Source organism: Drosophila teissieri, chromosome 2L (assembly GCF_016746235.2).
Source record: "Drosophila teissieri strain GT53w chromosome 2L, Prin_Dtei_1.1, whole genome shotgun sequence".
NCBI classification, from domain to species: domain Eukaryota; kingdom Metazoa; phylum Arthropoda; class Insecta; order Diptera; family Drosophilidae; genus Drosophila; species Drosophila teissieri.
Window position 1 is genome coordinate 27,433,091 of NC_053029.1, and position 27,908 is coordinate 27,460,998.

The 27,908-nt window shown below is 40.7% G+C and overlaps 1 pseudogene; it reads right to left on the bottom strand.

Moving 5' to 3' along the window:
- Positions 1-1,326: 1,326 nt before the first annotated feature.
- LOC122624531 lies at positions 1,327-27,908 on the bottom strand (annotated as a pseudogene).

The window sequence follows — 27,908 nt, forward strand, 5'->3', positions numbered from 1 at the left end:
TAAATATATAGCCCAATATCTTTGAAATTTTGTTAAGGTTAATAAAAGATATTTTATACCTGATTAAAAGTGCAATAGTACTGCATTGTTTCCGGCACTTAGCTTGACCTCTTCTTAAGTTAGTTCAAAAATGGGCACCTTCTACTGAATGTTTATTCCGTTGGCTGCATGATGTGTCTGAAAAACGATTGGTTCTGCAAAATTTTTAATTCGTCTATTTTTTATCAGAATTACAAGGGGAATTGATCTGCCCTTGTCTGTCATCGAGATAAAAACTCAAAAATGGATTTAGAATTTATGATACTAGTACACCAAGCTGTAATATCTTGTTTTAAAAGATTTTAAAAGAATGTCGGACGGACGACTTCTGTGTTCAACCAGTGTTCATGCCGAACAAGAGTTTTTTTACAACATTCCTACTACATCGCTATTTTGGCATCACCTTAAGTTGATGCTCCTTAGCCACCTGCACTCTATGAAGCGGTAATCCGCAATATTACTAGTATTTAGTGAGAAATAAAACTTGAAAACAGCACAAGTGAAAATTAAAAAATTTAAAAACGGTCCGCCCCATAATTTTGATCTGCCTCAAAATAGTTATTGACCCCAAGATTTTTATGTGTCACACACCGCCCCGCTCTGCTGAAACTGGCTCCACATGTATAAAGAATTATTCATATACGCCTACTTCAAACTCCAAAGATCCTAGAAATCGAATTTGGTTCTCATTCTTCTAACAAAATCACTCTTAAACACTGTTATAAAAAAAACAAGAGAGAACGCTATAGTCGAGTTCCCCGACTATCTGATACCCGTAACTCAGCTGGTTGAAGTGCAAAGGAGAAATTTCCACACTGACAGTTTTTGGTGGTTTGTGGGCGTTAGAGTGGGCGTGCCAAAAAGATTTTTGACAAATCGAAAGAAATTTACAAGACTAACAAAAATGTGAAAAAATATCAACAACATTTTCAAAAGTGTGGGCGTGGCAGTTTTGGGCGGTTTGTGGGCGTTGTAATGGGCGTGGCAACATGGATCAAAAAACTTGCCCTGCGTCTATGTCTCTATTTACTCTACGAGTAACGGGTATAAAAATGATGATAATATAATATTATAAGGGGCTTTATCGATAGGCTGCACCGAAGACATTGGAATAACAAGATGCGTAACGGCCATTTATTGATTTTGCACTATAGAAAATAATTTTTGGGCGGCGACAATAATTGATCTCTCTGCTTGCGTAAAATTGAGAGAGTAAAAATCTAGAAATAGAATTCACTTGCTTGAGTGAGCAAAATCTAAATCAAAAGAGTGTATAAGTTAAACTAATTATAGGTGCAGGGTGGCGTACCTCACTGACCTTTTCCCGCGTCGCACTAGTTCACACCATTCGTCCGATTGTGGGCGTCGGTGATCTGAGTTGGCCGCCACCTGGCCGTCGTCTTCTGTTGTCGTAAAGTCGAGGTCTAACCGACTCAGCATTCCCATGCACTGCATTGCGGCACTCCGTATAGGCAGTGTCCGAATACCACTGCTGGACGTTCTTAGCACGGAGCGCTGAACTCATTTTAGGCGCGTCACCATTGTTCGTTTGAAGCTACTTTGTTGCTAGGGTACAGAAAGTTACTTTGTTGTTAACTACCCCCACCTCGGTCAGGCTGAACTTGTCGATGGTCCGCTGTATTTCCTCGAAGGCTCGTGTCCTTTTCAATGCCAGATAAAGTAAGAGATAGACAATCAGAGCAAAATTCAGGATGACACCAGCTGCGAACCAAAACCTTGGTGAGATGGAGCGTAAGTTTTCGTTGCTTATCCGGTGCAACAGCGGGATTCTGGGCACAGGGTCGTGGCCGATGACGTTAAGTAGTGGCGACCTGACAATACCCTGCTTGCTGCTTGCTTAGCGCTTTTTAAATATTCACAAACTCGGAGCCGTTGCCGTTTTCTCGAAGGTCACCACCCAAGGGTCTAATTCTCCAATTCCTCGGCCACTACACTTCTTTTGCGTGCTATGGTTTTCCCTATATTTTGGCTAGCATTTAAAAATGCTTCGATGCACTGTTTTCTGTTGCTCTTTCTATAGACTTTAAATCCTCGGCTATAATTATTTAAGTTGAACTTTATATTGGCACTGTACTGCTTATGGTTTGTTACGCGGACTCCGGCTTTTTTAGTTCGGTTTTTTAGGTCATAGACTTATGTTGAATGTGGAATGCTGGAAACGATATTTTGCTTTGGAATCGTAGCTGCCCATCTTGGAACTTTCTATCTATTGATTCGAAAAGCAGGTCTTCCGTAACAAGAATTCCTTTTGCATTCACCGTATCATTCAAGTCCAGAATTCTTGAGTCCCTGAATTTCATTCAGGATCTGAGAGAAGGGGTCCTATCTAGACTCGATCTCTAACGTCTGTAAATCTCTATCTCTCTAGACTGTCTTTTTACGAGACTGTCCTCTCCAGAAAGCGTCTCCCCTCGTGACTGTCTTCTCTCGAAAATGTCTTCTCCCGAGAGTGTCCCCTCCAGAGATTGTCTTCTTTCGAGGCCCTCTTTTCTAAAGGCTGTCTGTCATTTTGGGAGTTACTGAAGTAAAATTTCCATGGACACTCGTTTACTATCGAACTGCATTTTCTTTATTGCAGTTCATGGGAAAAACAACCAATATGCCAGCCCTAGTATTATAATGAATAAGAACGCACAAATAGGTTACAATAATGTATTTGTATGCAAAGTAGAGTTGGGTATCGATAGCTATCAACGTGCCTGCTATGCGATAGCATATAAAGTAACATCTGCAGAACAAATGAAGGAAAAGACTAGCGTCAAGGAAAATCTAGCGAGTGCTACATTTGGGGGTTCGTTCCGGTCTAAAGCCTTACATCTGAGGCCCGATCCGGTAAAATTATTTGGAAACATAAGCTATTGCGATCCATGGTGAAATTCAAGACGTCAGTACGTTGTCAGAAGAGAGCGAGTACATGAGCATGAGCGAAGAAGAACTAGAGCAAGGAAAAACACTACCGCAAACGCGCAACAAAAAGGAAGTTGGAGAAGGAGAGAATCAACGCAAAAGAATTGAAGTGGAAATACAAACTGAAGAAGAAATGAGTAAAGAGAGTCTTCAACAAATAATTCAGTTACTAACACTGAAAATTCAAGCGGACGACTCGGAAATTGTTAATACGTTTGAGCAGTTGAAAAACTTATTAACTAGAGAATTTAAGCAATGAGAAGTGCTAACTTACATGCCAAAGGAGGAGAGCGAAGAAGAAGAAAGATGAGAGCTTTAACGAGTATATTTTGATTATGAAAAACATAGCAGCACCGGGATCGATCGACGAAGAGTACCTTAGTGGATACATTGTGGACGGATTAGATGTACCAAATGAATTCAAATTTTACCTGTATAGCTGCAAAGAATTTCACGAGCTAAAAGAGAAATTCGAAATATACCAATGCAAGTGCAGGTCCAATCAAGCCAAGTCGTACAGTGGTGGCAAGAAAAACACATATAATGCCAGCCATCGAAACACTCGTTGCTTTAATTGCGGGTCAGCTAAGCACTTGAGAAAGGATTGCAAGTCGGACCCAAAATGCTTTAAATTTGAAGGCGTGGGACATATTGCATGAGAGTGTCCACAAGTATCCAGATCTGTGCAGGTGGTTCAATCTTCAAAACGACACAAAGCGATAAACGTGAACGGAGTTGACATAAATTGTCTGGTGGACTCTGGAGCGGATGTGTCAATCGTTTGCAACTCAGTTTTTAAGAAACTGGCCGACGTGAAACTGGAAAAATGTTTCACTGTACTGCGAGGCATAGGAAATGTAAAAACAATGCCGCTGAGTACATTTACGGGAGCCTTGTGAGTCGATGGAGCGGAGGTAGATCAAATATTTGTTATTGTTCCGGAAAAGAAGATTGTAGATGACGCCCTGATTGGTTTTGACTTCGCATCCAAGTTTCGTGTCACAATGGACGAGGAGGGGTTCACTTTCACCAAGGTGTCAGCGCGACCAGACAACGCTGGACATAATGAGACCGAAAATAACTTAAGCGTTTCTGAACAGTTCAAGTCGATAATTCAGCCGTTGGTCGACAATTACAAGCCAGCCTTCAATCGAGGGTCGTGTAGAAATGAGGATTGTACCGGACGAACAAGTACAACCATTTCGTCACCAGTATTCAGCTATGGGAGCAGCCATACTAAAAGAGCATGTTGACGATTGGCTTAAGAATGAAATAATTCGAAAGTCAATGTCAAATTTCGCAAGTCGAGTGGTCATAGTGAAGAAGAAAGACGGAACAAACTGAATTTGCATTGATTTCCGTCAGCTGAACTGGATGGTACTTAGAGATAGTTTGCCTGTACCCCTAATGGATGAAGTGCTAGATAAGCTGCAATCTGCAAAAGTATTCACTGTCATAGATCTCGAGAACAGCTTCTTACATGTACCGATCGAAGAGTCTAGTCGTCGCTACACAGCTTTTTTCACCAAGGATGGTTTATTTGAGTTCTGCAAAGCACCGTTTGGATTTTGCAACTCACCTGGCGTGTTTAACCGTTTTGTCAATGCCATTTTTCAAAACTTGATATAAGAAGATTTCATGCAGATTTACGTCGACGATATAATCATATTTGCTCAAACAAACGAGGAATGCATAGTCAAGTTAAAGAAAGCCCTGGAGGAGGCAGCTAAATATGGATTGCGCAGTAAGTGGAACAAATGTTCTTTCTTGGAAAACAGGATCAGTTTTTTGTGTCACACAGTGCAGGACTGCAAAATCTGGCCAGGAAAGGAAAAAACACAGGCTGTTCAGAAGTTTTCCCGACCCAAGAACTTTAAAGATGTCCAATCGTTCTTAGGATTGACAGGATTTTTTCGAAAATTTGTACGAGGGTATGCAGTAACAAGTTTGTTAGCGGTCGGGCTGCTAACAAACTTGTTAAAGAAAGACACCGAGCTTATATTTGAGGCCGAACAAATGACCGCAATGAACCAGCTAAAGGATATACTGTCGAATGAACCTGTCCTGCAGTTGTATAACAGGGAAGCACCAACCAAACTAAATACTGATGGTTTTATGAATGGGTTTGGCGGCATAATAATGCAGAGATTCGAAGGCGAACATCATCCAGTTGCATATTGGAGCAAGAAAACTTCAGCAGCAGATTCAAAGCGCCACAGTTATATTCTAGAGGATAAAGAAGCGTATTTTTCTGTCAAGAAGTTCCAAATGAAACACATCGATAGTCTGAGTCGCTATCAGCTGGATGTTTTCGTAGTAGCGTCGGAGATCTCAGTTCAAAAAAAGGCAGATCAGCAGTTCTCGAAGTTCTTATGTCGCAACCCTACATGGACTTCCAGTTCAAAGGAGAATTACTTTTCAAAGTAGTGGATGGTAACGAGGTCATAGTCGAGCCCTAAATCAATGGAGAACGAAATAATAAAGGAAGCACATGATATTGGCCGTTTTGCCCTGCAGGAAACTATCCATTCCTTGTAGCAACATTTTTGGATTCCGCATATGGAGAAATAAGTAGATCAAATCATCAACAAGTGCGTGAAATGTATTCTTATGAACAAGAAGGTTGGAAAGAAGAAGGTAAGCTGTTTTGTATTGACAAGGGAGATAAGCCACTGCATACTATTCATGTTGATCTTCTCGGACCAATGCAGTATCGGTTTATCTTTGCAGCCGTTGATGCATTCACCAAGTTTGTGTGGGTTTTCCCAACCAAAAGCACTGGAAGCGACGAGGTCATGAAGAAATTGAACGAATGGTCAGCTGTCATTGGCCACCCAGTTCGTCTCATAAGCGATATAGGAGTCGCGTTTACTTCATATATTACGTAATAGCATATTACGAGAAATGGAATGGAGCATATGTGGACTACAACAGACCGCTGAAGATCCATCCAAGTGGTACAAGTTTGAAGCGCATGTTCAAGGAGCTATAAATTCGCATGTCCACAGCTCCACAAAGAAGACAGTGTTTCAATTACTATTTGGAGTACAAATGCACAACAAAGTTAGCGGGAATGTTTTGTAGATCCTGGAGGAAGAAAAAGCCAGATGAGAATGGAGGCACGAAGACAAATTCAAGAAGTCGAAAATCCTACTCGAGGAACTACGACAAGAACCGAGTCATGGAAAGGCTCTACAAAGAAAGTGACCTGGTTGCTATTAAGCAAACACAGTTTGTGGATGAGAAAAAATTGGGTAACCAAGCATTCGGTGAAGTACCAGCTCTTACTTCTACCAGCGTTGATAACAAGTAACTTTGGAAATACGTAGTGGAAAACGAAAACGTCGTCTGGGTCAGACTCAGAATATTATGATGGCCGAATGTAAAGTAGAGTTGGTATCTATAGTTATCAACGTGTCTGCTATCCGATCATATATGAAGTAACATCTGCAGAACAAATGAAGAAGAAGGCTAGCGTCAAGGAAAATCTAGCGAGTGCAAGGCGTACGAAGAGCAGCAAATTGGGACTGTAAATATAGAGTCAAGTTGTGAAGTATTAAAAAGAAATCTATGATGAGATCACTGATGACTCTGTAGAAGTGAAATGTATCCCACTTAAAAGCAGGCTCCCATAAACCACCGAAGTGCGGGGCGTGCGGAGGAATAAACTTTCAATCGATCCCATCAGCTAAGCATTCGGAGGTTATCGATGACGTGTGCGGCTCGCTCAAAAGTAGCTCGCTCATTGCACTGACAAAGTTTCTATCATTGTCACTTCAAATGGTACGCGGACTGCCTCAAAAGCTAATAAATCTTCTCAGCACTGCGATGAAAGAATCCGAAGAATGATCCTCGTCAACTTACAAATGAGCTGCCTTCATTGAAAAGCTAACGAAGACTGCGATTTAGCACCTATAAGGTGCCTTGTTTCTGGTCTCTGCTTTATAATTGAATGGACCGTAATAGTCCACTCCGTACTTCAAATGGTACGCGGACTGCCTCAAAAGCTAATAAATCTTCTCAGCACTGCGATGAAAGAATCCGAAGAAAGATCCTCGTCAACTTACAAATGAGCTGCCTTCATTGAAAAGCTAACGAAGACTGCGATTTAGCACCTATAAGGTGCCTTGTTTCTGGTCTCTGCTTTATAATTGAATGGACCGTAATAGTCCACTCCAGTATTATGAAATGCTGAAATGGACTAGGCTGCACTCGATTTGCTGGCAGGCTCCCAAGTCACAGGATTCATTGTAAAACATCGGACGCATTAGACTGGCAACGACCCCTACGGACCTGCATGCTTATATTTGTCATGATAATAAACAATGAGTGCCTTGGTGACTGGATGATCCTTTGAGAAAAGTATCGGATGCCTCGTATCGTAGTCCTAGTTTGCGTTTTGAGGCCTTCCACCAACTCGAAGTAGACCATCGGAACCGAGTATAGGCCTAAGCGAAGCTTACTTTTCTGTGGAAACGTATTGCCTAAGATCCATCAAACACGGCACGAAGCTTTGTGCTCTTGCTCTCCTTCTTATGTACTCAAATTTGATGCAAACATAATTGTGTTACCGCTGGTTCTTTTGTTACAATAGACATGTGGCCCAGATTAATATACTCCCATAAAAATGCTAAATACTGATCTTTTAGGATTTTTTCTGGGTTTTTGTCGAGCTTAGCTTCCAATAGGAATCCCCTCGAGATTGGAATCCTGGTATAAAATATACCAATGCAAGTGCATGTCCAATCAAGCCAAGTCGTACAGTGGTGGCAAGAAAAACACATATAATGCCAGCCATCGAAACACTCGTTGCTTTAATTGCGGGTCAGCTAAGCACTTGAGAAAGGATTGCAAGTCGGACCCAAAATGCTTTAAATTTGAAGGCGTGGGACATATTGCATGAGAGTGTCCACAAGTATCCAGATCTGTGCAGGTGGTTCAATCTTCAAAACGACACAAAGCGATAAACATGAACGGAGTTGACATAAATTGTCTGGTGGACTCTGGAGCGGATGTGTCAATCGTTTGCAACTCAGTTTTTAAGAAACTGGCCGACGTGAAACTGGAAAAATGTTTCACTGTACTGCGAGGGATAGGAAATGTAAAAACAATGCCGCTGAGTACATTTACGGGAGCCTTGTGAGTCGATGGAGCGGAGGTAGATCAAATATTTGTTATTGTTCCGGAAAAGAAGATTGAAGATGACGCCCTGATTGGTTTTGACTTCGCATCCAAGTTTCGTGTCACAATGGACGAGGAGGGGTTCACTTTCACCAAGGTGTCAGCGCGACCAGACAACGCTGGACATAATGAGACCGAAAATAACTTAAGCGTTTCTGAACAGTTCAAGTCGATAATTCAGCCGTTGGTCGACAATTACAAGCCAGCCTTCAATCGAGGGTCGTGTAGAAATGAGGATTGTACCGGACGAACAAGTACAACCATTTCGTCACCAGTATTCAGCTATGGGAGCAGCCATACTAAAAGAGCATGTTGACGATTGGCTTAAGAATGAAATAATTCGAAAGTCAATGTCAAATTTCGCAAGTCGAGTGGTCATAGTGAAGAAGAAAGACGGAACAAACTGAATTTGCATTGATTTCCGTCAGCTGAACTGGATGGTACTAAGAGATAGTTTCCCTGTACCCCTAATGGATGAAGTGCTAGAAGAGCTGCAATCTGCAAAAGTATTCACTGTCATAGATCTCGAGAACAGCTTCTTACATGTACCGATCGAAGAGTCTAGTCGTCGCTACACAGCTTTTTTCACCAAGGATGGTTTATTTGAGTTCTGCAAAGCACCGTTTGGATTTTGCAACTCACCTGGCGTGTTTAACCGTTTTGTCAATGCCATTTTTCAAAACTTGATATAAGAAGATTTCATGCAGATTTACGTCGACGATATAATCATATTTGCTCAAACAAACGAGGAATGCATAGTCAAGTTAAAGAAAGCCCTGGAGGAGGCAGCTAAATATGGATTGCGTAGTAAGTGGAACAAATGTTCTTTCTTGGAAAACAGGATCAGTTTTTTGTGTCACACAGTGCAGGACTGCAAAATCTGGCCAGGAAAGGAAAAAACACAGGCTGTTCAGAAGTTTTCCCGACCCAAGAACTTTAAAGATGTCCAATCGTTCTTAGGATTGACAGGGCTGCTAACAAACTTGTTAAAGAAAGACACCGAGTTTAAATTTGAGGCCGAACAAATGACCGCAATGTACCAGCTAAAGGATATACTGTCGAATGAACCTGTCCTGCAGTTGTATAACAGGGAAGCACCAACCAAACTAAATACTGATGGTTTTATGAATGGGTTTGGCGGCATAATAATGCAGAGATTCGAAGGCGAACTTCATCCAGTTGCATATTGGAGCAAGAAAACTTCAGCAGCAGATTCAAAGCGCCACAGTTATATTCTAGAGGATAAAGAAGCGTATTTTTCTGTCAAGAAGTTCCAAATGAAACACATCGATAGTCTGAGTCCCTATCAGCTGGATGTTTTCGTAGTAGCGTCGGAGATCTCAGTTCAAATAAAGGCAGATCAGCAGTTATCGAAGTTCTTATGTCGCAACTCTACATGGACTTCCAGTTCAAAGGAGAATTACTTTTCAAAGTAGTGGATGGTAACGAGGTCATAGTCGAGCCCTAAATCAATGGAGAACGAAATAATAAAGGAAGCACATGATATTAGCCATTTTGCCCTGCAGGAAACTATCCATTCCTTGTAGCAACATTTTTGGATTCCGCATATGGAGAAATAAGTAGATCAAATCATCAACAAGTGCGTGAAATGTATTCTTATGAACAAGAAGGTTGGAAAGAAAGAAGGTAAGCTGTTTTGTATTGACAAGGGAGATAAGCCACTGCATACTATTCATGTTGATCTTCTCGGACCAATGCAGTATCGGTTTATCTTTGCAGCCGTTGATGCATTCACCAAGTTTGTGTGGGTTTTCCCAACCAAAAGCACTGGAAGCGACGAGGTCATGAAGAAATTGAACGAATGGTCAGCTGTCATTGGCCACCCAGTTCGTCTCATAAGCGATATAGGAGTCGCGTTTACTTCATATATTACGTAATAGCATATTACGAGAAATGGAATGGAGCATATGTGGACTACAACAGACCGCTGAAGATCCATCCAAGTGGTACAAGTTTGAAGCGCATGTTCAAGGAGCTATAAATTCGCATGTCCACAGCTCCACAAAGAAGACAGTGTTTCAATTACTATTTGGAGTACAAATGCACAACAAAGTTAGCGGGAATGTTTTGTAGATCCTGGAGGAAGAAAAAGCCAGATGAGAATGGAGGCACGAAGACAAATTCAAGAAGTCGAAAAATCCTACTCGAGGAACTACGACAAGAACCGAGTCATGGAAAGGCTCTACAAAGAAAGTGACCTGGTTGCTATTAAGCAAACACAGTTTGTGGATGAGAAAAAATTGGGTAACCAAGCATTCGGTGAAGTACCAGCTCTTACTTCTACCAGCGTTGATAACAAGTAACTTTGGAAATACGTAGTGGAAAACGAAAACGTCGTCTGGGTCAGACTCAGAATATTAGGATGGCCGAATGTAAAGTAGAGTTGGATATCTATAGTTATCAACGTGTCTGCTATCCGATCATATATGAAGTAACATCTGCAGAACAAATGAAGAAGAAGGCTAGCGTCAAGGAAAATCTAGGGAGTGCAAGGCGTACGAAGAGCAGCAAATTGGGACTGTAAATATAGAGTTAAGTTGTGAAGTATTAAAAAGAAATCTATGATGAGATCACTGATGACTCTGTAGAAGTGAAATGTATCCCACTTAAAAGCAGGCTCCCATAAACCACCGAAGTGCGGGGCGTGCGGAGGAATAAACTTTCAATCGATCCCATCAGCTAAGCATTCGGAGGTTATCGATGACGTGTGCGGCTCGCTCAAAAGTAGCTCGCTCATTGCACTGACAAAGTTTCTATCATTGTCACTTCAAATGGTACGCGGACTGCCTCAAAAGCTAATAAATCTTCTCAGCACTGCGATGAAAGAATCCTAAGAAAGATCCTCGTCAACTTACAAATGAGCTGCCTTCATTGAAAAGCTAACGAAGACTGCGATTTAGCACCTATAAGGTGCCTTGTTTCTGGTCTCTGCTTTATAATTGAATGGACCGTAATAGTCCACTCCAGTATTATGAAATGCTGAAATGGACTAGGCTGCACTCGATTTGCACATCGGACGCATTAGACTGGCAACGACCCCTACGGACCTGCATGCTAATATTTGTCATGATAATAAACATTGAGTGCCTTGGTGACTGGATGATCCTTTGAGAAAAGTATCGGATGCCTCGTATCGTAGTCCTAGTTTGCGTTTTGAAGCCTTCCACCAACTCGAAGTAGACCATCGGAACCGAGTATAGGCCTAAGCGAAACTTACTTTTCTGTGGAAACGTATTGCCTAAGATCCATCAAACACGGCACGAAGCTTTGTGCTCTTGCTCTCCTTCTTATGTACTCATATTTGATGCAAACATAATTGTGTTACCGCTGGTTTTTTGGTTACAATAGACATGTGGCCCAGATTAATATACTCAAATAAAATTGCTAAATACCGATCTTTTATGTTTTTTCTGGGTTTTTGTCGAGCTTAGCTTCCAATAGGAATCCCCTCGAGATTGGAATCCTGTATAAGACAAGAGGCGAACAGAGTATTGACCATTCCTAAGTCAAGTGCTATTTTCATTGAATATTTGCTCGCATAGCAAGCCTTCTGGCAACAAAGATGGCTTAAAATTCCCAAAATCGCTTCACTATTGCGGTAAGTGTGTCATCATCAGAATGATCAGCAGCCTTAATGATGGCTGCAAAAACCGATTTATGATTTGGCATAGTCGACATCCCTCCACTTACTATCGAGCCAAGATGGTTTCGTTGTGATTGATTGAAATAAGGATCAGCGATATGTTTTGTGGTATCCTCCATGATGTTGCATTTATATTGAAATGGGGCTGATAATCCACGATAGCTTGCATCTCGCAATGGCGCAAGAAATCATGGCAGAATCTCCGATCCCAGAATTCAAGGTTTGGGATCCTCTATGATTTAAATTCACTTGACTTGCGTTACGTTGACTAGATTATAGCAGTTGGAAGCAACACGTAATCGATCGGTATAATATTTGAGGTTTTTGGTGGACGTCTCGATAACTTATGATCAAGTTTGGGTCACACGGCTTATTTGCTTGATTAGCTTGTTAGTTTGTACCATTGAATAGGACAGTCAAAACATTGCAATTTAGTGAAGGGACAAATAATGCGAACATATGAAGTATATAAATTCTTGATCGGTATCAACAGCCGAGACTTTGTTTTATAACCACTTGAATACAAGTCGGAACACCTGGAATGGACCACAATAGCATATACTGCCATATAAGGAGTAGAATCCTTCGTTGTTTGTTTTTTTTTAAATAAAATAAAAATAATAGACTACTGTAAAAATATACTATTAGTGCCAGCTGTGGCTGAAGCTCGGGTTTTTCTTGCCGAACAATGATTTTTTTTCGCACACGAAAGTACAATATCCATCCTCTTACCTTGAAAAAAATTGTCAAACGCATTTTCGAATAAAGAATACATTCTACCTTAACAGGAACTTCTTCCAAATCAACGATAAAACGTTCTTAGTCTTAACTGAAGCCAGCTCTACGGACATCTTATAATGAACGCCTTTTCAATAAACGCCCACAAACAAACATTAACTGAAGACTAGCAACCAAACAATAAAAATCAAAACCGAATATTAAAAAGCAATTTATAATTGTCTGTACATCAGGTTTCCAGTTATATCGGCGGTTGTACGGCAAGAAATTATTCAGGTGTAAGGAGCCGAACCAGTCTACATGAAGGAGAGTGGAAGAAGTCAAGAGCAGCTAGGTTAATCGGGAAATAATGGACCTTGGACCCCAGCAAAGCGGAGAGACCGTTAGTTATCGGTACTGCGCTGGTCCATGGTCAAGCCATGGTGACAGCCACGGGTGAAAATGTCGTACGCTAAATGCGCAAGCTTTGGAATTCCAGAAAGAGGACGCACGAGGGAGCAGTGTGCAAAAAGGGAAATAACGGGATCGAAACTACCTGTGCGCATGTGCAGCTCAGCACCATTCAGTGAAATCGATCAAACTGATGAACTCGATCAAACCGACACGGTCCAGATTGCCGAAAACGACGCGGAAACAACCACTCTGAGCTAGTTGCTGCTAGTGCCGGCACCCGGATTTCCTGATGGAGTTGGCAAACATTTTTATGGAGTTGGAGCCACATAGGGAGCGTTTCGAGAAAGAGAAAACCTATATGGCCGCTACCAATAAGGTGCCTGAGGGGAAGAAGACGCTGTAAGCAGGAGGTGCCAGGAAAACACTGAGGAGCTGAGAAGGCACAGCAGGGGTTTCGTCGAATGTCAAAGAAATGTGCTCATAGACTGAAACAAAATTATGACCACGGAGAACACCAGAGCCAATGCTAGCTATGTTATCGAAAAGGTCGAACCCCGAGAAACGACGCTGAGAATCCAACTGCTAGTCCTTTCCAACATCATGGACGCCGTAGTACAGGGGTGGAACTTTTTACCCAAAGTTAGGAGCGAGGATGAAGTGCGCAGGGATAATAATGTGACAAAAAAGACGAAGCTGGTCGCGTGAAATGTGATGTCGTTTGGATTGCACTCGGCGTCGGAAAATTATTCCAGACAAAAACGGCGTTATCCAGTCCACGATGGCATTATATTGATTGTACTGACGCTGCAAGATTACATACACAATTTGGGGCAGCGCGGCCAAATGTTCAGGGAGGCCCGCGGTGGCAATCGAAACATGGACGTGGCCCGAGGCGATGGAGGACATCCTCCTCCCGTGTTTGGGAGGAGGTAGGGGCCATCAGTTGGAGGACGTTGCCCCAGAACTCGCACGATCCGCGACTGCGCGTGAAACGGAACGTGATGCAGACGCCGGGCGAAGAAGAGGCGCTGAAAGACGAGGGTGCGATAAGCGGAGTTGACCGTGTTTCCACCCCGGAAAAGCTTTCGCCATTACTTCGAGGTAGTGCCAGTTAAGCGCTATGCGCTCTCATCTTTTTCTTCTGTCCAGATTACCCAGTTGTTTCGTCCAAATCAGGCTTTTTAACTCTGAGAATGGTCTCTACAAATCCTTCGATATGTTTCTAGGCTGATTCATTCTATCATTTCATGTCTATCATTTTTGGAACAATATTTTCTGGGGTTATTGCTCCAACAAGTTTCTCTAGGCATTTACGCGCCGATCCGAACTTTTCGCACTGGAAAATGGTGTGCTCAACATTGTCCATCTCGGCATCTCCATATACGCATCAGGCGTCTTTTTCCTATGGAATGTAGGAACGCACCAAAGTAACCGTGTCCTGTTAGCAATGTGGGTAATGTAGTAGGGTAATGTAGTAGTTCACTTCTCCGTGCTTCCTTGCAGTCCATGCTACTAGGTTTGGTATCAGTCTAACTGCCCATCTTCCATCTGTTTCATCTCTCGTCGCTCTTAACGCTCTCGTCGTCTCTCCTGCCTGTCTCATCTCACAGATCCGTTTTCTCGCTTTGGCTACTAGATCGATTGGTATCGCGCCTGCGATTACTGATGCAGCAGGGCCGGATACCTTTAGGGGTTGCACTTGACTCCCATTGGTTATCGAGTATGAACTTCATACATACATATTGCTGTTTTTGCTAGTGTCAGCACTTTTCTGTCACGAGCGATCGGCCTGCCGGCCGCTGCATATTAGTATTACACGAAATATTGTAACATTGAGTGGAACTTTTTCTGCCCGATGAGAAGAATGGCTCGTAAAGTCATAAACCAATTAGGCAGGAAAATGTAACGATAAAAAAAAAAAATTTATATAAATTAATGCAAAAACAGAGACCTACTACAATTGCAAAAAAAAATTTTCTTATATAGAATTCAGAAAATATATGTAAATTACCAAAGAAAAGCATTCAAATTAAAAACTAACAAACAAAACTAAAGAATTCAAAAAACAAATTATTGTAAAATAAACCAAAAACCCAAAAAAAAAAATTGTATTGTAATTAAATATATACAAAAATGGTTTGGTTTGGATCTGACGGTAGTCAGACAAAAGATAATACGGCCAATGTGGTCAATAATGTAAAAATAGTCGACCATACAGAAGACATTCAGTCACTGTGGTTACTTCTTTTAATTTTAACAATTGTTACAGTCGCTCAGTTTATATTAACTGCTTAACGTAGCATAATAAAATACTACTTCTACTTCTTTATCTTCAAAAAACTAAAATCTAGTCTCACTACCTGTTATCAAAATGTAAGAGGCTTGTGTAGTAAGCTAACTAATTTGTATTCAAATAGCCTTTCCTTTGCATCCCATATTATTGTGTTTACAAAGACTTGGCTAAAACCGGAGATACTTAACTCAGAAGTTTTCCCAGGTATGTACACAGTATACAGGCATGATCGTCCCTCCAGGCGGGGAGGTTTAGTCCTATTTGCTATTAGGTTTACCCTCACGTCAGAGGAGGGACTTTTTGACGAGTTCCGTAACTTAGAATTCTTATGCGTATAGCTGTCATTTTCTGATAGCTATGTTTATATTACGTGCTCGTACATTCCGCCGTCTTCTGAATTTCCTGAATATATTAACCATTTGTCCGCTATCCAATCCGTTTCAAATAGACTGTCCGATAGGGACAACATAAGAACAAATAGTTGCTAGGTGACTTTAATATACCAGGCACTAAGTGGTCCACAGAAGAACAGTCGAATATTCAGCATGACTTTATGGACGGCTTGCTCGGCATATCGTTGTCGCAAGTTAATTATATTCGAAATTCTCTTGGTCGATTATTGGATCGATGTTTTGTTACAAGTGCTGAAAGTGTGTTTCTGACAAGAGTAGCACCTCTTAGTCAACCAGGGGATCCATACCATCTAACTTTCGAGGTGACAATCGACACAGGTACCGTAATAAAAGAGAGGCCAGATAAGTCAACCAAACGAATTCATTGTTTTCGTAAGGCAAACTTTCGGAGGCTAAATCTTTTTATATCTGGCTTTATTTGGTCCGATATTTATTCTTGCAACATAATGGCCGATGCCATAAATATTTTTTATACTGCAATTAAAACATTTTTCAACTCTTGTGTTCCGATGTACTATCCGTCTATCTCTAACAAACCTCCTTGGTTTAATAAAGAGTTGACACATCTATGAAATGTTAAGTCCAGACTTTATATAAAATTTAAAAATACCGGTTCTCAATCTATATTTTCTAAATATGTAAGTGCTCGGTTAAATTTAACCGTGCTTAATGCTCAGTGTTATAAGAAAGTTCCAGTTTGCACAGGATCCCAAACAGTTTTATAATTTCGTTAACACTAAGCGCAAAACAATCAGTTACCCTTCCTCGCTATTTTTTGAAAATACTACGGTAACATCGGCTCAGTCAATAGCCGATCTATTTGCCAAGTTTTTTCAAACCACGTTATTGTACGTTACCTCATTCCGAACGGCCTTACTCTTACGCGGTCGAATTTAATATTCTGTCCCACTTTAAACGAAAGCTCACTGCTATATGATCTTCAGCGAGTTAAGCCTGTCTATTCGCCAGGTCCCGACGGAATTCCTGGTTGTGTGCTTTGATTCGGTGTGGAAGCCTTGTGCAAACCTCTACTAAAACTGTTTAACTTATCTCTGGAATCTACACAGTTCCCCCATATATGGAAGGAGTCCTTTGTGATCCCTCTCCATAAAAAATATAGCAAATCGGATGCAAGCAATTACAGAGGAATCTCCAAATTGTCTGCTATCCCTAAGGTTTTTGAAAACGTTATCACTCCTCATTTGCAGCACCTTTGTAGGTCAATTATATCACCATGTCAACATAGGTTTATGAAACGCAGATCAAAAAAACGCTGATGATGTAAAATTATGCTTGCAATATAAGGACATTTCTCGCCATTTGGACTTACAATCTGATCTAGATTGCTTTCAAACCTGGTGCCGTGATAACGTATTAAACTTAAATGGCTCTAAGTGTAAAGTTATGACCTTTTGTCGTGCCAACTCAATGCACGCGACTTACACTTTAAGTGGGTGCTCTTTGGACAGAATAACACATGTTGATGTGCTCTTCTGGACCCTAATCTTAAATGTGCAGACCATTTTTCGTCTATTTTCAATAAGGCCAGGGGTGTGCTTGGTTTTATAAAACGGTGGTCAAAGCAATTTGATGATCCTTACATGACCAATACCTTATTTATTTCTTTAGTCCGTCCGATCCGCGAGTATGGATCACCTGTTTGGAGTCCACAATATGAAGTTTACTCGGACCGCATTGAATCGGTTCAAAAGAACTTCTTACTTTTTGCCTTACGGCGCCTTAATTGGGATGCAAGCCTTAGATTATCTCCTTATTCAAGTAGATTAATGTTAATTAACGTACCCTCCTTAGCTAACCGTAGAACGATGCTTGGAACAGTCTTTATTTTTAACCTTATTCGTAGTAAAGTTGATAGTCCCGACTTGGTTAGTCAGCTAATCTTCACTGTTCCAAGCAGATTTACTAGAAATTACGTACCTCTAATTTAAAATCAATCTAGATCTAACTATGAGTTGCATGATCCCTACAGGGTATTATGTTCTGACTATAATAGATTGTATCCTATTATCTCTAATTCTGACTCTCTGCCGCTCTTAAAGCGATCAATACTAACGTATTTAACAAATTCTTAGATCTTACTACTAGTATACATATATTTCCTCGTCCTTTACTGTATTCTATATCGTGTCTATCTTCCCGCGATTCGAGCCGTACGATATGCCGTGTGCGATATGCCCCTCGGTCGGTTGGGCGGGAGGTGTGGCCGTGGGACTCGCTCGTTAAATTGTAAAAAATAAAAAATAAAGAAGCGTTATATAAGCAGAGCGAATAATTTGGATAAGATTTAATAAGAAACACAATATAAAAAAATGAATAAATAAAGAAATACAAATAAAGATATATATATGAACAAATGCACATATAAAGAGAAAAAAAAATTTAAACAAACAAAAGAAACAAACAAAATGTATTTTGAATTAAAATCATAAAAAAAAAAAATTTAATTAACAGCAAATGAGAATGGAAAATGTCATTGAAGAGACTTTAATGAGGGAACCCTTGTTCATTCTAAGATCTATACAGATCTTAAGTAAAATTCACACGTTTATAAGCGTATATGATTTTGAAGAGCAATAGAAAAGGCAAAGGTATTATCAATCTTACCATATGTGAAAGTAACACAGGTAGAAGATAATATAACTGTTCCTCTAAACTGTTCCCAACCTTAGCAGACCTCAACGGCCTCCAACCACTTCTCATACATAGCAGACCTCAACGGCCTCTAAACTCTTCTCATACATAGCAGACCTCAACGGCCTCTAAACTCTTCTCATACATAGCAGACCTCAACGGCCTCTAAACTCTTCTCATACATAGCAGACCTCAACGGCCTCTAAACTCTTCTCATACATAGCAGACCTCAACTGCATCTAAGCTCTTCTCATACATAGCAGACCTCAACGGCCTCTGAACTGTTCTTAAAACTGTTCTCACCGTTGGCAGACCTAACCGACTATAACAGACCTTCCAACTATCTCTCCTTCACAGGCAGTGGGGAAACTAACGGCGACGTGACTCGACGACAGAGTAGACGGCCATCTTGGGAGTCCGGCACCCACCCGTATTTATCGCAGAGCGGTACAAGCCCTTCCGGGACGAGACCAGACGCGCCCGAGCCAACCAGCCGCCGATCTCGCCACGAGGACTGCAGCCTATCTGAAGCGACTGGGAACACTCTGTTTTATTTACAAATAAAGACCCAATTATTGTATCATTCTCTCGTCTTCCTCTCTGGGACCCGGGTCGGATTCTCTTCCAGCAACCCCACCTGAATCAAATAAATATCTGAGACGAGTCCTAGCCATCCTTGAGCCATCCGAGCACTGACAGATAGTCACAGATTCCAGCGGTAATAACATTACCCGAATTACTCATACTCATTCATATTCAAATACTTCAAGTATACCAGAAATAGCCAAAATGACAGTTTGAGGGCAAAAGTTAAACCTAAACAGATTTCGCACGGCTCTCTGGCTAACAGATCTGATGAAAGGAGCTCAGGAGATGCTAGCGGTAGAGGTAATCAAGACAAAGATACTTGGTCCATTATCATACAAAGTTGAAAATGAAAGGTCCATTATCGGTATAATAAATGTATTAAAGGCATCGGTTAAAGGCGAATCGCCTGATGTCATTAAAGCGAAACTGCTTAATACACAACAGCGCGGCAAGACTGCACCGCAATATACCACGGAAATAGAAAATTTACGTAGGTCGCTTGAGGCAGCCTATATGGTTTAGATGGTTTAGATTCAAACAATGCAGACAAATTCGCTACAAAGGAAGCCATCTTTGCAATGACTAAGAATTGTGAGCACGATAAGCTCAAAACCATATCGGAAGCTGGAAATTTCAACATAATGAATAGCGTGATTGAAAAGTACATACACTGCTGTACAGAAATTACCGGCAATTCAAAGAGTGTATTATTATATAATAATAGAAGACACTATCGTGGAAATAATTACCGAGGAAATTACCAAAACAGAAGTAATGGCCGAGGAAATTATAATTCCTATAATAACAATTATAGAGGCCGAGGTGGTTACCATGGTGGAAACAGAGGAAGAGGCGGTAATCCAAACTATAATAGCGGTAGAGGCTAGGCTCAGGTTAGGAGAGGCTCAAGAGGTAACCAAAACCATAACAACAACACAAATTATAACAGTGTTCGAAACATTCAATCGGAAAACGAACATGCCCCTTGAGCTACAATCAGCAGTAAAACTTTACAAAATCAATCTCAATTTAAGCATTTTTATACAATTAAAGAATATAGGTACCAATTCATGGGTAACTCTTTTAATAGATACAGGTGCAGAAATTTCCCTGTTTAAATGCAGAAATAATAATCTAAACGATTTAAATCCAAAAAAGACAACAAATATATCAGGAATAGGGCAAGGGACAATTCAGTCTCTAGGCACACTACATTTAGAAATGTGTATTGCTAATGCCGCAATACCACATGAATCGTACCTGACAATTTTCCTATACCAGGGGATGGTATAATTGGCTTGGATTTCATTAAGAAATACAATTGTATTTTAGAATTCCACGACCAAGAAGATTGGTTTACTTTGAGGCCCAAAAAGTGCATGAACATAAACATTCCTTTTATACATTCACTAGATAACGAAATAATTTTGCCAGCTAGATCAGAAGTGATTCGAAAGATTCAGCTAACATCTACTGACACGCAAGTCCTCATCCCCAACCAGGAATTGCAACCTGGCATAATAATTGCAAGTGCACTCGTAAGCACTCAGAACGTCTTGATTCGAATTATAAACACAACAGAAAAAGACGCTATAGTTAGCAGCACAAATATAAAAAGCGAATCATTAGATGATTATGTTGTTTACAATACAAATATAGAAAATAGTGCACAAAGAACTTCAGAAGTATTAAAACTTCTTAAATATCCATCGTTATTTAAAAGAGATTTAACAAAATTATGCACCGAATATAGCGATATTTTTGGTCTCGAAACAGAAACCATATCAGCTAATAATTTTTATAAGCAAAAATTGAGATTAAATGATAAAACTCCAGTCTACATTAAAAACTATAGAATGCCAGAAAGTCAAATGCCAGAAATTCAAAGGCAAGTTGACAAATTAATAGGAGATGGCATTGTCGAGCCATCTATTTCAGAATATAATAGCCCACTTCTCACTTCTCCCAAGAAATCATTGCCTAACTCGGCGGAAAAGAGATGGCGATTAGTAGTCGATTATCGTCAAATCAACAAGAAACTGCTAGCAGATAAATTTCCACTTCCAAGAATAGAAGATATTCTTGATCAATTAGGTCGAGCAAAATATTTCTCGTGCCTAGACCTGATGTCAGGATTTCATCAAATAGAATTATACGAAAGGTCAAAAAATATAACATCATTCTCAACTTCAACAGGAGCATACCGCTACACGCGATTACCATTTGGTTTAAAAATAGCCCCAAATTCTTTCCAAAGAATGATGATTCTTGCATTTTCAGGCTAAAGGCCTTCGCAAGCATTTCTGTATATGGATGATTTAGTAGGCTGTTCTGAAAAGCACATGCTTAAAAATTTAACCGACGTTTTCAAATTATGTAGGCAACATAATTTAAAGCTACATCCAGAAAAATTCACTTTCTTTATGAAAGAGCTTACTTATTTAGGTCACAAGTGTACTGACAAAGGTATATTGCCAGATGACTCTAAATATAAGATAATATAAAATTACCCCCATCCAGTAAATGCAGACGAAGCTAGACGATTCGTCGCATTTTGCTATTATTACAGAAGATTTATTAAGAACTTCTCTGAGAAATCACGCCACTTAACGAGGCTTTGTAAAAAGAATGTTCCATTTGAATGGACAAGCGAATGCAATGAAGCATTCGAATATCTCAAAAGGGAATTAATGAAACCAACACTTCTGCAGTACCCAGATTTTAGCAAACAATTTTGCATAACCACAGATGCTAGTAAATAGGCATGTGGAGCGGTATTATCTCAAGACCACAACGGTCAACAACTACCAGTGGCATACGCTTCAAGAAGCTTCACAAAAAGCGAAAGTAATAAGTCCACTACAGAACAGGAGTTATCAGCTATTCACTGGGCAATAAATCACTTCAGACCATACGTATATGGTAGGCATTTCTTAGTACAAAGTGACCATAGGCCACTATCATATCTTTTTTCGATGAGAAACCCCAGTTAAAAATTAACAAGAATAAGACTAGACTTGGAGAAGTTTGAATTCACAGTAGAATACCTTAAGGGAAAGGATAATCACGTTGCAGATGCTTTGTCCCGAATAACCATCGGAGAACTTAAAGCAATGCTTAGACAAGTACAAAAGGTCACAACAAGATCTTCAACAAGACAGAAAAATACCTGCGCAGGTGAAAAATTGCATGAACCAAATAAGAAAGAAAACATCAAAATGCTATTGGATATATCAGGTAATACATAACATTGATGCCAAAAAATATGTTATACTCAAAATAGACAAACATAAGTGCTTTTTATAAAGAGGAAAAAACATTATAACACGTTTTGATATGACTAATTTGTATTCTAATGAAATAATCGATTTAGATCAATTCTTTCAAAGGCTTAATGAAGAAGCGAGAATAAATAACATAATTCAAACACAATTGTCACCAAGTGAACAAATGAATGCAAGTGAAAAAAAATAGTTAAAAGGCTAGCATACAAAAATTATGATAAGTTGGCTATAATTGATTTTAGCGAGGAGTATCGAATTCATCACCAAGCAAAGGTGCGCACGTCAACAAAAATTGTTGGCTATTCACGACTACAAACGTCGCTCTGAGGGCTCTTGTTTTTGCATAACAAAAACAAGGCGGATACTCGTCGCTGAAAAGTAATTTTTATTAATTTAAAAACAATATGGAAGGCAAAATATTTAACTCCTGTTAATGAAATAAATTGCCTGAAAGAGGCTGCCAATAAGCTATTTTTCTTTAAACCCAAATATATTTATATGTACTAATGGTGTAAAAATAAAATGAGCACGGGAATATATGTATATATATAAAGATAAAAAAAACTCGGGAACAGGGTTCCGTCAAACTTACCCCACTTTAATCCGGAGCGATGAGATCTCGACGCGTTGTATCCTGGGTTTTGCTATATATATAGTTATGGAGTTATATATACATATACTTTCGTGCACCAATTAATTGTAACCGAACAATAATAAGATATACACAAACACAAAATAAAAAAAATACACTAAGTGGAGTATACATATATATAAACGTATGAATGAGTTGGGTTTCTGTTCTTTTGTAGCACGCTTTGGCTGCTATTCGGATCTCAGGTTACTTGGAGCGAGCACTTGCTGTTGTTTGGTTTTTGCTGATGTTCTCATTAACGGCTTGCACCTGTTCACTTGATCTTTTAATTGTTTTTCCGTTTGTATTTTTAATTAGGCACTTTGCGGGACTCCGGATACAATTCTGTCCAGGACATGGTGATGGTCCCTCCTCCGCTGTACGGATCTCTTGTACATTTTTACGATCTTTAACAGAGCCAGGAAGATCAGTATAGCAGCGATGAATTTCAGAGTATGTTGTACTCCTTCTATTTCCGGTTTGTTGGTCGACAACCTCCACGGTGTTTATCACATTTGCTGTGTTGTCGGAGGCCTTAGACTCCTTGCCGGCCATCCTGAGAGTTTCGTGGAACAATGGTCTTCCTTCAAAGTGTGTTTCTTGTTAGTCCTGTTATTTCCTTTAAAGGATGCTAGTGTCCTTGCTCCTTGACGTTTTTCTTTGAGACTGGAGTTATCCCTGAGTCTTCTCCTCGATGGACAAAAGGATAATTTTCCGGGTATCTAAGTTTAGATGTTTACCCGATGTTTAGTTATATGACTAAGTTTAGATTAGAAAACACGTATAAGAGGTATAAGAGTAAAATAATAATAAAATAAGACAAAAGATAGGATATGAAAATAGGATATTAGATCTTAAAATGGACGTAGGAGATAAAGTTTTATTAAAAAATGAAACAGCACATAAGTTAGAACCAGTTTATATAGGACCATTTGAGGTCATTAGAATAGAAGAAAGAAAATAATATAGTACTAAAAAATAAGAAATAGAGGGAACTAAAAGTTCATAAAGTTATATACCTAGTGTAATACAAATACATACATAATGAATACTATAAACAATACATATTTTTACGAATTCATTTTCAACAATTTTCATATAAAATAATAATAAACAAGAGAGAACGCTCTAGCGACAAAAACCGCCGTTTTGCATCCTCGAAGGAGTTGCCTAATCCATTTGGATCAGATTTAAACGGCAGCCTAACTTCAAACCGACCTGATGGCAATACCTGAGTAGTCTTCCTATAATGGTCTTCACATATTTTGTGCTCAGGCGACAGAATTTTCTTTGGATTTGGCATTTCCTCCAGCGACCAAACTTTCTGTAGTGTGCTGTCAATCGATACTAAAGGTTGTCACTACAACTGAAACTATTCACAACTTGTTTCGGGACTTGTTACGTCGGTGTATTCGTGCCTGTGTCCAGGATGCCGGCGTAAGCTCGTCGATTTTGAGTCGTGGGATCTTGGTAAGCCCCTCACCTCCCCAACATAACGAGAATAAATATTAGTAGTGCCTGAAAAAGTTCGTACCGTTCGTCAGTCAACAGTCCTCACTGCCCCACAAGCTGTAGCTTGATCGTAAAACGATCTGGCAATGTTTCGGCCACGTTCCCTCCCCTTCATGCATCCGCATGCCTGATGGATCGTCGCGGGCCGCGCAATACGATCCCCTTTTGTCAAGGTTGTCCGTCAAACGTTATGTCATCGTTTTTGACCTACTCCACTTCGCGCGTCAGCACCCCTTCTGGAAATATTTACCTACTCATTTTGTTGTAGTTACAATAATAGCATAATTTTATTGAGTAATAGATTGTTGGCTAGTGCCATGTAATACAAACAAGAATTAAAAAGCTAGCATACAAAATTTATGATAAGTTGGCTATAACTGTTGTTAGCGAGGAGTATCGAATTCATCAGCAAGCAAAGGTGCGCACGTCAACAAAAATTGTTGGCTTTTCACAACTACAAACGTCGCTCTGAGGGCTCTTGTTTTTGCATAACAAAAACAAGGCGGATACTCGTCGCTGAAAAGTAATTTTTATTTAAGACAATATCGAACATAAAAATATTTAACTTCTATTAATGAAATACATTGCCTGGAAGAGGCTAGGTTAGGTTAGGTTTTGCCGGCCGTCGGTTTTATCCGACGCACATAGACCATTAGAGGTCATTGTGATACCGTGTGTGTTTTCCCTTTTTACCCGTCGAGGTTCGTGTGAAGTTAACAGTTTCCCCAGCCAGAGGCGCCGGTGAATTTTTGTATCCGTTGTGGATCGGTGTCGGATAGGTCGGACGTGTCTATCAGGAATCTGCTTCCCAGTTGAGCAAGTCTTTTCGCTTGCAGTGCTGGGCAGTGGCATAGTAGATGCTCTACTGTTTCTTCCATTTCCTCGTCCCTACAGCTACGGCAGAAATCATTATACGGGGCATTTAGTCTTCTGGCATGGGTGCCTATCAACCAATGCCATGTGATGACTCTCATAGCAGTGCACGGGTCAGCCTTAAGAGCTTTGACGTTCTTTTTGGGTTTATTTTTGGCCATATTTGGCGTGTTAGGCGACAGTGTGTGGTATTTTCCCATATTGTCTGTTTGTTTCGGTTTAGGTCTTCCCTAAGTAGTAGTTTACATGTGGCTAAAGGCATACTCATGCCCTCCATCTCTTGTATAAGTGGCGCGGTAGTGCCTTTTCGACCTAGTTAATCTGCGATGGAGTTGCCTTCTATGTCCCTGTGTCTGGGTACCCATATAAGGCTGATTACGAATTGTTGTGTCATCTCGTGTAAAGATGATCGGCAATTCGATACTGTTTTTGAGTGGCTTGAGATTGAGCCAATCGATTTGATAGCTGCTTGGCTATCACTGAAAATGTTCACGTATGAGCTTTCCGGTTTTAGTGCTTTTAAATGCTTTATTGCTGCTACTTCCGCTTTGAAGACGCTGCAATGATCGGGGAGTCTAAACGAGATGCGAAGGCCTAGTTGTTCGGAGTAAACTCCTCCTTCTACTCTTTTCTATAGTTTTGACCCGTCCGTATAGAAGCATATTGCATTCTGGGGCCCAGGTGTCTGTGAGTTCCACTCGTCCCTTTCTGGGATAATAGTGTTGAACGGTGTTTGTATATATTCCGTTGGAGTACAGTAGTCTGTCCTGGAGGGGACTATTTGGGTGTGTTTAAGGATACATGAGTGACCAGCTTCTTGTGGGTTCCACTGTTTGGTATCTCTAAGCCTGATTGCCGCTACTGTGGCCTGTTCCATGCCAGTTTGTTCTGGGCTTGGGAGGTTGAGTATGGCATTTAGGGCTTCGTTTGGGGTGGTGCGTAAAGCACTGCTGATTCAGAGTACCGCGGCTAGTGAGGGTTGACGCGCCTAGTGAAGACGTAACCTTCCTGCAGGTGAGCAGTTGATTTATGAGTCCCACCAAGTGGCGGTCCACCCCAATGTCTGTCAGGTCTCCGGTAATCGCCGTTGGGATGACGTTGTTAAAAGCTCCTTCTATGTCCAGGAAAGCTACCAGTGCATATTCCTTTTGGGACATTGATTTTTCTATCTTGGAGACGAGAGAGTGTAGTGCTATCTCTGTCAATTTCCCTTTCTGATAGGCGTGTTGCGTGTCTGTGATGAGACTTGGATTGAGAGTTGATCTCAGATGCAGGCCGATGATTCTTTCAAGGGTTTTTAGTAGGAAAGATGACAGACTAATTGGACTAAAAGTCCTTGGGGGTCGTGTGTGATGGTTTCCCTGCTTTGGGGATGAAGACAATTCGGGACTCTAGTCACGATTGCGGTAGGTGTCCAAGAAGTAAGGACCTTTTAAAAATGTCTAGAAGCCAGTTGATGGCTATATTTCCCGCATGTTGGATTTGTGCGGGTATGAATTTGTCTGTACCTGCAGATTTGTATGGTCTAAAACTGTGTATGGCCCAATGGAGGACCTTTGGTTCTATGCACAGTTCGATACTTGCCAGTGTGGCGTTTGTTTGTTGGGAGGTGAGAGCGTTTTGGCTCCTGGGAAGTGAGAGTCTAGAAGTATCTCCAGAGATTCCTCACTCGTGCTGTTCCAGGAACCATCTGCTCTTTTAAGGTAACCTAGGGTCGTGGCCGATTGGGAGAGGATTTTTCTAAGCCTGGCTGCTTCAGTTGTATTTTCAATTTCTGAGCAGAAGAAATGCCACGAGGATCGCTTTGCTTTCCTGATAGCTTTTTCGTAATTTGCAAGGGCTTTCTTGTAGGCGGTCCACAGGGCCCCCTCATTTCCTGCCTTGGCCCTGTTAAAAAGGGTTCTGCAGTCCCTTCGGAGGGGAGATAGTTCTGCTGACCACCAGGGAGGTTTTCTTTTTCTTTTGGGCTTGCTATTGGGGCAGGCCTTTTTTAGTGCATAGTTGCAAGTTTCTGTGAAAATTGAGACTAGTTCGCTTAAACTAGAAGTTGTTTGAGTGTATGGGGGGATCCTCTGGGAATTTTAGCCTTAAAATATTTTTGTATTTTTGCCAGTCTGTTTTCCTTGGGTTTGAGAAAACTGCTGGTTTTGAGAGGATGTGAGGGTCGTTTCCATATACCTGTGGTCCGAGAAAGAGTGCTCATCTAGCACGAGTAGTGGTTGAAGAGATTTGAACTAAAGATAAAGTTAAAAAGAGACTCACCGCGGTCGTTTGTGTTTGTACTTTCCCATTGTGTATGGTGGGCGTTAGCATCACAGCCTATTAGTAGGCCTATGTTTTGCTTTTCGCTGTCTTCTACCAGACGCCTAGCCAGTTCATCCGGCGGTTCTTGCCTTTCGTAGGCCATGTATGATGACAGCACTCGGAACGGAGATGGCTGACTCTCCACGGTGGCTCCCGCGTTGTCTGCATCGCTGTAATTATGGAGCAGAAAAATGCTAAGGTGCTTTTTGGCTAGAATGCAGGCTCTTATTTTACCTTCGCTGGGAGCTGTTAGAAGCTTATATTCCTTAGACCCTAATCCTGAAACCTTTCCTCCCGCCATCCAAGGTTCCTGGATTAGGACTATGTCGACTCCATCTTCAGCCAGATGGAGTTGAAGAGCAGCGGAAGCTGCCTTACTGTGGTGGAGGTTTATCTGCAGAAGCCTCACGGACAT